Source organism: Amblyomma mixtum, chromosome 1 (genome assembly GCF_055824585.1).
Source record: "Amblyomma mixtum isolate Tamu chromosome 1, ASM5582458v1, whole genome shotgun sequence".
NCBI lineage: Eukaryota > Metazoa > Arthropoda > Arachnida > Ixodida > Ixodidae > Amblyomma > Amblyomma mixtum.
Window position 1 is genome coordinate 90,953,915 of NC_143012.1, and position 11,376 is coordinate 90,965,290.

Consider the following 11,376-nt stretch of genomic DNA (forward strand, 5'->3'; position numbering starts at 1 on the left):
GTCCTATGAGCTGCCATAAGAGTGAGGGTCCGGCACGCAATAATGACTAGAACAGAATACATCTGTGAATAAGGGGGAGTGTCAAACGGACAAGAAAACTGCACCACTGTGTACATCTGCAGGCGTTATGCCACGGACTAATATCGTAATTGAATTTGTGTATATGCGACGAACGTTTGCATTTTTGTTGCACCGGATATTCTGCTTTCAGAACTGTGCTCGCCAAGGTCCGCAACTTTCCCGCTTTTATTGTTATTGTACACCAGAACGAGTTTTATCGCCATAAGATATAAACCCTATACATGTTTAAGGATTGCAAAGAGTGTAAGCTTCGTCTGAATGGAAATTAGCCTCGCTACTTGTTTCCAGTGGAGTGGAATTCTCTCGAGGAAAGGACCGTTTCATTCGTGTGTGCTGTTGTCACGTGAGCCAACCAAGGAGGGCGCCGTAGCCTTCCAGTCTAAATTATCGATACGTGCAGCGAGTTTCTTCTCCTTTTCACTACCAGCTAGATGTGTACCGGACGTATTCAGAGGTGAACAGAATAGATGCGTGGCGTAATATAAGAATATCTTGAAACGCATGCTGGCAGAAATGGACAAGTGCACCCTTTGGCGAAAATATCAGTGTACTTTCTCACATAGTGGTGCTTCGATCTATGCATCAGCACGCCCTCAGTGCACATGACTCCAAAAGAACATCGATTTTTGTTATCATAATGTGTATTCTCTTAACTATTTTGAACCATGTATGCCTTCACCACCTTCTGTACACGCGCCTCAGGGTTTAACAACAGCAAGTTTCGGAGACATGAGGTTTAGCGCATGCGCGGCGGCCCCGCTAGGTTCCCTTCCCGCACTTCAATAAAGCAGTTGTTGAAAGTTAGCGCTTCTCCTGTCCACGCCTCCACTTTGTCTGTTTTTTTGCGCTCTGACTTCCTCATCATGAACTACCAACAGGCCCAAATTACTACTCTTCTGAAGTAGTACTGGCCCTTCTATGCTGTGGGCGGTGTTTTTAATGCGCTAGCACGACTGGCCGTGCTCAGCAATTCCACCGACCAATGTGCGGTCCTTCCGCGTGACTCAAATTACTACAGAAAAAAAAGTTCCACGGGTCGAATTCCAAACGAATTTCTCGGGGGAAGCGAGTGCTGAATCTCAGACACAACCAGTGCCGTGCTACTTGTAGGATAGATGTGAACATGGTCTGCGCCGCAAGGCTGCAGGAGTGGCGGCGGAACTTTTCGTGACGTCATCCCAGGTGGCGGCAGGGAGCATAATGTAGATGACTTATACAAACTCCGCCTCCGTGGTCAACTGGAAATCTAAAGTGCGATGGCCCAAGAGGTTCGGAGGTGTAGCCCGGGAAGAAGCCAGCTGGTGCGGAGCTGATGAAGCCAGAAAAGAAAACGGACGAGCAAGAAAAGAGCAGGGGGAGGAAAAGATGCGGACGGGTAAGAAAAGGTATACCGAAGAAGTAACGGGTAAAAAAAAATTGAACAGGAAAAAATAAATTGGCAGTAGCTTAGCTCAGCTATCCTAGGATGTACGTAGCGAGAGGTACGGTATATCCCTGTGACATGAGTGAAAACAGCGCGAAAGATGCCCGAAGGCGAAACGAAGAAGGGACAGGAAAGAGCGCTGAATACATTCTAAATTTTAGAGTACATTGGAACTACATTGCTAAATTTTTATTGCCGACTACGCGTGTTTTGATCATTGAGTATTACTGTTTCATCGTTTTATTGTTAAGGTCTGTGCACTTTTTTAGCCCCACGTTGTCACATTCAGTCAGTTTTTATTCCTTCCACAAATTCATTTCGTCAGTTTATGTCGCTTTTATCCTTGTCACCTACTATGGCTCTTACACTAACTGTTTATAGTCATCAAGTGTACCTTTTTTTTCATTTTATTATTATCCCTTTTGAGATTCAGCTGACTTTTAGCTTTATCACCCTGTTATGTTTTTATCGCTTTTGTGGCTCTTTACACCATGTGATGTTGACTGCATGGGATTACCGTGGCCACTGCCTTCCTATATATTGTACGACTTTCGCTCAATAAAATTCAGTTGTCAGTAATCAGCGCTCTTTCCTGTCCCTTCTTCGTTTCGCCTTCGGGCTTCTTTCGCGCTGTTTTCACTCTTGCCACAATGAACCAACTATCCCAGCAAAAAGTTCTGCTTGGGATATCCCTGGTGCGTCTAGTTGTTTACCTTTTCGCCATGGCTACGTGTTAAGCATTAAAGACGAGACATGTGGCAAAGGCGGCACGCGTTATTCAAATTTATCGATTCCCAGAAAGACGGCCCGGCGGTCCGTAAATTAAACACGCGGCCGTCTCGGGAGGCGAGAGGCGTCGGCGCGCGGCGCCGGTAGCTGTGACGTCACTCCGCGGCTCATCTCAGTCGGATGCGAGTGGCAGGTGCGCGGCTGTGACGTCACTCGGCTCCTCGCGCATGCGCACAAGTGGCGCTGAAGGCCCGCAGCAAAACGGCGAGAGTGCGAATAATGTAGCTCTCGCTACAGTAAATTTAAGTGAGGATCACGCACGGATCAAGACCACTGAAAAGAAAGTGCAAAGGCAAGCCAGCGCCAAAGGAAAGGAAGACATAAAACTTTTAAAAGAAAGGAGAGGAAAAGTAAAACGAAAGAAAAGGAGTACTAAAGAATTCTTTGTAAAAAAAAAGAAAACAAAGGAAAGAAAAGAAAACAGGCAGCGTTTCGATGAAGGCGCAACGCCTTTAGAGAGCACTAGGCAACAGCGCGCGCGTAACGGCGGCACTCGATTGCCGCAATTCGTCCGTGTACCTTCGACCCGCTATATAAACTCAGGTTTGTGAACCATCGTGTCAGACCACACATCTCCACCATTCGTATAAAATCTGCGCACCAGCTCTTTGGCGCAGAAAGTTCCCAGTGGTATCAATCAATTCAGCGTGTTGCGGAGTACAAAATTAATAGTTCCGTCAGAGCCTAGTGCACGCGGGGGATTCGCTCTGGCGACCCTTGCCACCCCAAACCACACCTTCGTGGATCTTGAAACGGCCGCTGCGGCCGAACCCTTTGACGCAGCTGGTGGTGGTGGTGAAAAACTTCTATACTCAAAGAGAGTTTGAGGGTCAGAAAACCCTGCTGCATGGTCGGTATCCTTAGTCCGGGACACCGCCCGACGAGGCCCCGCCTCGCGCCCGCTTTAGTAGAGCCCTTTGGGACTCCAGTGTGGAGCATTTGAGGAGGGCAGTCTCCCATGCCTCTCGGGTGGGAGTGGGGGAAGGTGAGGATTTTGAGTACATGCCCACACCATGTGAAAGATATCGCAGATCTCTCCACAGTGTGGGCAGCACCTATCTGTGTTCGGGTCGAAGTGTTTGGCGATGGCAGGACAGAGAAGAGTTCCTGTCTGCCGGCCTCGCAGAGTTCGCTCCTCCGCCTTACTCAGTCCCTTGGCAGGTGCTGGGTAGAGACGGTGGCTGTTGCAATAATGAATTAGGATTTCGCGGAACCGCAGAAGCGGTTTATGAGCTTCTGAGCCAGGAGAGCTAGGATGAGGAGCCCGGTGTGTGAGCGCTCGGGCGGCCGCATCAGCGGCCTCATTGCCTCGTAGACCCTGGTGGCCAGGAGCCCAGATCACTTTTGTGCAAGTTGGACGTTCCGGATGGTGTCAAACGATTTTTCTACTTGTACTGTGTACGTTCCCATTAAAATTCAGTTCGTGATATAAAATGCGGATATAACAAAATTCGTACCGGATACAGCGAAGGATACGTACCACGTGATCATAGTTTAGAATCCATTCAAAATAGGGGGCGCTGCGCACAGGCTACCCTGTCGGGCGTACGTAAGGGCCGCACTCTTCATTTAACGATCGATCATATACGCAACGTCAGCATCTGGTTAATTTTTAAGACGGCTTTCCTGAAGCCGTTGACAACCAGATGTTGTGGCTTGGCGTGCCACGAATCAACGACCCACAAGATGCCCTACGCATCCGTAATTTTTCGTGTACGTGTGGGTCCCTTCTGGCACGCATGCCTTCCAGTTGTTTCAAACATAGTTCTTGAAGGCCCGGTTCACCGAGATATCTAAAGGTTGAAAGGGTTTCGTCATGCCACCTGTGATTAGGGCAATTGCACTATCTGTCTATTGCTTTACTTTCACATCCTCCGCGATTGGCGCATGCATGGAATCTATTATCGCAAGGCACTTTGGGTTAAAAAGTGACTCTTTCCGTTTTCGCAGTACCTCATCAATCCATTTGAGCATGATTTCTTCATTCAGCCACCCTTTTTCATTGCAAAGCACACGACAGTTACTAAGAAGATCTTCGTTAGAATTGTGTTGCTTTTGAAGATAACTAGCGGCGGTAAGTTGCCGCTGGTCATGCTGCACGTGAGAACAAAATGACACAGCTTCGCTCGTTACTAGTTGCCGTAATGCTAACTGTTCTGGTTTCTACGCTGTGAACAGTACGACTTGGTGGCTCATCAAACGACATTGCCCATTCAACCCTGTTGCACACCTGTTGAAAAAGGCTGTGCGTTAGTCTCCATGCAACAAGTGCCGCTCGCAGACGATTAACACAGAACGAATTCTAATAATCAGCATTTGGAAACTTATCTTACCTGAATTTCTGAGATCCCATCCTTCTCCAGAGACTTCAGATTAAAATCTTGGAAATCCCTTTTGTTCTCGCGCCAGTCGTCCTCCGGCTCACTTATGCCTACCGTAGTGCGCTGTCATAGACTCAGATGGTTCCTTCTCATAAACCTGGCGCACAGCGCAAGACTTCCCTTGAATTCCCTGTTGCCTTCTTCAGCCGCCATAGTACGAGCAATGAAGTCTGATTTTCACCGCCATAACCGGATTCCCCAAGTTTCGTCTGTTGCGGTATTCACGCTACAACCTTTTATTCAAGATGTGGCCATGCTGGTGTCTTCCACCTTCGAGCTTTCTTCTGTGCAGGAATTCCCTCCTGATCTTCCGATGGAACAGCCCAGATCCGCACACTTTTTTCGTCGATGTCAAATTATTTTACCGCTGTTCTGTTGGGCTTCAGTGCTTCCGCACCCTCACCTACACTCAGACTGAATGCTGCCGGGAAGGCTCTACAGCTTTTCGGAGCCATCGCAACCGTTCTGACTCTACCAGCCCGGTGTTACATCTGCGTTTATGTGTCCGCGTATTTATTATTTATTTATATTCATAAAGTTCTGCGCATGCGCTCGCAAATACAAGCACTCGAAAGCAGCCACTCTTGGCTACCGCAACAGCATTTGCTTGCATATCGAAGCTGATTGCATATCGAAGCTGATTTCCCAACGTTGTTTAGCCCGGTAACATGTCGTAGGCACGCACCCGGGGCACGTTTTCTTTTTTTCATAGCAACCGGCAGGCTTCTCCGGCTCTGTAAACAATATGACAAATAAAATCACGTATAGTCCGCACGCACAGGTAGTCCGCATGACGCAAGCTTTTAAGCATGGATACAGTCCGCGGACTGTAGTGCGGAAATTCCGGTATTTAAGAATATATGAGTGATTGTTGATCCGCTCATTTGAGTGCTTTCCTAAGTAGCTTAAAGGACAAATTGCAGAGCATATGATTCAGAAACTGGACAGGCATGCAGAGCTAAGGTAGCTAAGGGTCTAAAAATAATACTGCCGCGAATCCTTGTTGCGTTTGCTTGTTGTGTTTGTTTGTTCATGCTTCAAGGCTGCCGACACGCCGCTTTATTGCTTCGTTTGTGACGCAAAACGCCCCTAGATTTATCTCAATTGATCGCATCCAGGCGGAGCCGATTCTACTTTGCGCCAGAATGTTCTAGTAACTTTCAACGCTTTATCTCGAAGGTTCGCTATCAGCTTTAAAAAGAGCACGGCCGACAGCGGCGGGGAATTCTGTTCGACGACCGCCGAGCACGCTCGTTGCTACTCCGTCGCCGAGTGATTCAGTTCTTTGCGGGCGCAAGTCAGCCCAAATAAAAAGTTCCGTTTCGAAGACATCCTCGCTGTTTTCCTGTTCGCCGGACTGCAGTCACCACGACATGACATCTGGTGGAGGTCCTAACGGATGTCCCTGTCACCCTCACCCCCTGAGAGCCGTCAGAGCAGCCCGAGCCGTCTCGAAGAAGATCCCGCGAAAGACGCACAAGCCGCCCCCCCCCTCCCTCGAGGGAGCAGGGCGAAGCAGCCGTCGTCTCCAAAGGTGTCCACCAGAATTCGGACTGCTACCGGACCGCACTTCAGCAAAGAAGGACCCCTCAATTTCGACTTCAGCAATGGCTACGACACCAGCCCCCATTATTTTACACCAGCCCCGACTGCCGCCCACGTTCAACGCTTCACCGGGCGAGGATCCCGAGGAATGGCTGGAACAGTTTGATCGTGTCGCCGTGTTCAACAGTTGGGACGACCAGACTAAAATGAGCCATGTTTACTTAGCCTTGGAAGGACCAGCGAGAATTTGGTTCGAAAACCATGAAGCTTCTCTAGCGACGTGGGAATTATTCAAACGGGAGTTCCTGAAGGCCTTCACAAGCATCATCAGGAAAGAAAGAGCACAGCTGCTTCTACACTCGCGCATCCAACACCCGAACGAGTCAGTGACCGCATACATAGAAGACATGAAGCGCCTTTTTCGACGTGTCGATCCTGACATGACGGAGGAGAAGAAGGTGGAGCTTTTGATGCGTGGTGCTAAAGAGGCACTTTTCGGCGGTCTACCCGCAATCCACCGACGACGTTCGCGGAATTCACCACTGAAGCAGCCGCCATTGAGAAAACCTTGGAAGCACGAGCCCGTCATTTTCCTCTAACCCCCAAGTGGCCGTCGACTGCCCTCTCGGATGGCACAGCATTCGGAGGCAACCTGCGGGATGTTATCCGAGAAATAGTACGGGAAGAGCTGCGTCGCCTGCTACCATCTTCCAACCAGCCTCAAGTAGCGACCCTTGAGGAAATCGTACGCGAAGTGCAGCATGCGCTTGGCACCCCGTCATCCTCGCCTCCTGCTGAAGCTCCAGCCTTAACCTACGCCGCTGCACTACGCAGTCCTCAGCCCCAACGCGAGAGCCGAAACCCGCCTCTTCGACGTGAACCAGCCGTTCCCGCACGCCGCCCCCCTGCCCCCGCCCGCACAGCCTACGAACAACGCCCAAGCCCAAGGAAGTGGGACGCCTGGAGGACTTCCAACAACCGCCCGCTGTTCTTCCATTGCGGCGAAGCCGGTCACATACTTCGCCACTACCCGTCCAAACGCATCGGCCTGCGAGGCTTCGCGATCCACGCCCGACGACCATTCCCCGGCCAGCGACCACAGGAAATTGACGACTACCTGCACAGAGGGGAGTACGTCTCGTCAAGCCGTCTTTCCCGCTCGCCGTCGCCGTCCACCGCACGTTTTTCGTCACCGGGCCGCAGCCACTCCGCGGCTGTCGGAGGAAGGTCCCCTAGCCCCCGTAGGGCAAAATAAACAAAGCAACCTGTGGAGGTCAGGTTGCTTGCTGTGGAAACGACGAAGATCCTCCACCGACCACGCCGCATGAAGACGTCGCACCCACTAGGCCGACGCCGCATACAATGACAACCTCGACCACGACGCAATGTTCCTGCGAAGTGATCTTGGGCATGGATTTCCTGAATGAGCATCAGGTGATCATCGACCTGCGATCCAAGCTGATCACACTTTCTACGGGCGAGGGCATCCCGTTAATGAGGACTCCAAAACATCACGTTGCACTTAGTGTCCTGGAGGAACAAGTGAGTGTCCCACCCCGCTCAAGCGTCATCGTCACTGTAGGCTCCAGGGAAGCGAGTGACACTGAGCCATTATCGAGGGGAACATGCAGTTGCTTCTCGACCGAGGAATCTGCATCGCAAGAGACATCGCACCTTTCTACGAAGGACAAGCCGAAGTACTGCTGACTAACGTCAGCGAAGAATACCGGCAAGTTAAAAGAGGAACGACGATTGCTTTCCTCGATGAAGTATCAGACGTACGAGACTTCTTCGCCTTCTCCGACCCATTGGAAGTTTGACGTAACTGTCGTTTACAAGTCCGGATGCAAGCACTCTGACGCCGACTGCCTGTCACGAGCCCCTCTAGATGCACCACCGCCGGACGGCGATGAGGACGCCTTCCTGGGACCCATCAGCTCCAGCTCTTTTGTGCAACAGCAACGCGCGGACCCCGACATAAAATGCCTCATCGAATACTTCGAAGGCAAGGTTTTTCCACCCCCCGCCTCATTCAAGCGATGACTGTCTTCGTTCTGTTTACAGAACCATGTCCTCGTGAAGAACAACTTTGCAGCGAACAACGGCGGCTGAATTTCTTTGGAGGAGAAATTCTAGAGGCTTGTGTACTGTGCGATGTCAGTGCACGTAAAAAAACACCAGGTGGTCGAAATTTCTGGAGCCCTCCACTACGGCGTCTCTCATAGCCTTAGTCGCTTTGGGACGTTAAACCCCATAAACCAAACCAAACTAAACCAAACCAAGACAGCCTATCTCCTTGTTGTACCTGCAAGTCTGCGCGGAGAAGTTTTTCAGGCCTCGCACCCTCCGCCGCATTCAAGAGAAGTATTACTGGCCCCGATTGTCTGCAGATGTCGCGCATTATGTGAAAAGTCTGCCGAGATTGTCAGCGACGAAAGACCCCTCCAACACGACCAGAAGGATTTCTGAACCCCATTGAACCCCCTCAACGCCCTCTTAGCAGATCGGCATGGACTTGCTTGGCCCTTTGCCGAAATCAACGCCTGGAAATAAGTGGATCACTATAGCGACCGACTACCTGACCCGCGCCGAGGCAGAAGCCCTACCGAACGGAACAGCAGCAGAAGTCGCCAAATTTTTCATGGAGTACATTCTTCTGCGACACGGCGCCGCCGATGTGCTCGTTACTGACAAAGCAACAGCATTCACGGCGGAACTGACGCAAGCCATCCTCCATTACAGCCAAACCAGCCCCCGGAGAACAACTGCATACCAGCCGTAGATCAACGGACTGACCGAGCGCCTCAACAAAAGCATCGCCGATATGCTCGCCATGTATGTCGATGCCGAACACTAGACCTGGCACGTCATCCTGCCTTACGTAGGCTTCGACTACAACACCGCAGTGCAGGAGACCACCCAGATGACGCCTTTTAGGCTCGTCCATGGCAGAGAGGCCACGACCACGCTAGACGCCATGCTGCCCAACGGTACTGAGGAAGATAACGTCGACGTCGCCGCCTACCTCCAACGCGCAGAAGAAGCCCGAAGACTTGCCCGATTAAGGATCAAAAGACCAGCAGCGGACCGACGCCAGACGCAACAACCTACAAAGACTCAACGCGGAATACAAGCCAGGAGACCGAGTCTGGGTTTGGACGCCCGTTTGCAGCAGAGGATTCACTGAAAAGCTTTTGCGCCGCTATTTCGGCCCGTACAATGTTCTTCGTCGGCTAAGTGAACTGGACTATGGAGTCGTCCCTGAGGAAATGAGTGCATCCCAGTGACGCCTCGTACGACCAGAAGTAGTCCATGTCGTACGCCTAAAAGCCCCATCATGCACGCTAGAGGACGCCGTGTTTCCACATTCGGTGTTTATTTTTGCAGAATCAGTTTTTGATTGCTATATCGGCATTATGTTGTAAAGCATCGAGTCGATGCTTCTTTGAGAGGCGAGTAATGCCGCGAATCTTTGTAGCGTTTGTTTGCTATCAGCATTAAGACCACGGCGGGCATTCTGTTCGACGACCGCCGAGCATGCTTGTTGCTACGCCGCCGCCGAGTGATTCAGTTTTTTGCGGGCGCAAGTGAGCCCAAATAAGAGTTCCGTTTCGAAGCGACTCTCGCTGTCTTCCTGTTCACCGGGCTGCAGTGATCGCTACGTGACAATATGAGTGTTTCCTGGCGCACTGTTTGTCTTTTATTTATTTTTTATTTGTGCCGCGTGTGAAGTCACTCGGTTTCACGCATGCGCAGCTGTGGCTAATCTTGGCTCCGACGGCTCGCGCGAAGCGCGGCTGTGGTGCGGGTAGCGAGGCTTTTCCCTTCAAAAGTGAAGGTGACTGGACCGATCCCTGAGGTACACTACTACTTTGATAAAGGTTTCGGAAGTAAAGAAACCATCAGAACAGAACAAACGTCTATATCTCTTAGGAATTCCTGTACCCATGCAAGAATGTAAAAAGGCGGCCGAATGTCCTCAAACTTGTTGAATAGTACTGAGTGCTCTGCGTTGTCATATGCTTTGGCGATATCCAAAGCGACTAAAGCCGCGACCACTTTTCCATTGTAGCCCGAATTGTGCTTTCAAAACCTAAGCAGTCGAGATCGAGCACCATCGACGAAACCCTATCTGAGAAGCACCTAAGGCCTGTAAGTTTTACAAAAGTAGACAACGACATCGGCCCAGTGTTATGGATTAAAAAACTCTTCGTAGTATGTTTGAGAGGTAAGAATATTTCCGCAATTCTCCATTCGGTAGGAAGCCAATCTGTCTCAAAGGACACGATGACAATATGTAAAATAATGGAGGTAAAGCCTTCTGCATGCAACTTCAACATCCCGATAGTGACCTTGTCGCATCCAGCAGCAAAAATTGGCGTATAACCTGGGACCCGGATAGACGGGGCAGAGCGCAGTGTTAATCAACTTCTATCTGCTTCGTCCGGCGACATTGGCCGCTCATCGTCGTCTTCTGCACAAATCCACGCTTTCGCCCCGACTCGACTGTAGTAAACATTCTTTGTAGTTCCAACATTTGGCCCGTCCCAACTCCAAAATTTGGGCCATAACCATTGTCCAACCATAACTGAGCGTGCTCGACACAATGGAGATCTCAGAGCTTGGCCCGGGCCATTTAAAAAATGCTATCTCTGGACTTTTGGATATAGCCGTGATTAAGCAATGTCTCACCTCTTGATGCGGACTACTTCCGCAGTTTTCACCGCGTTGCACGCTATGTATGAAGCAGAGTATACTGTTGCCAAATATGTATGCGTACCTCAACACTTTGTATGACCTTAATGGCAAAGGAGAAAAACAAGACTGAAAGGTTTGCAAAAGAGTGGATTCTTAACAGAGTACTTTAAAAAACATGTTCGGCACATCACGTTTATTACTGACACTTTTTGTTCGTTTAAATCGAACGCTAGAAATGCAATCTACGCTAGGCAACATCTCAGTGGTCACAGCGTTCGGCTGTCTATTCTCGTGGTTTGTGCATATTTGTCCCTTTTGCATGCCTCAAACCTTTGCCTGCGTCTAGAAAGATTTCGATGATACAACAGAAACCGCTTCTAGAATTTCAAACAGCAACACACACGCTATGCTATTAGAACCAAAACACGCTTCAGTATAGAGAAAAAATAGCCACGACAC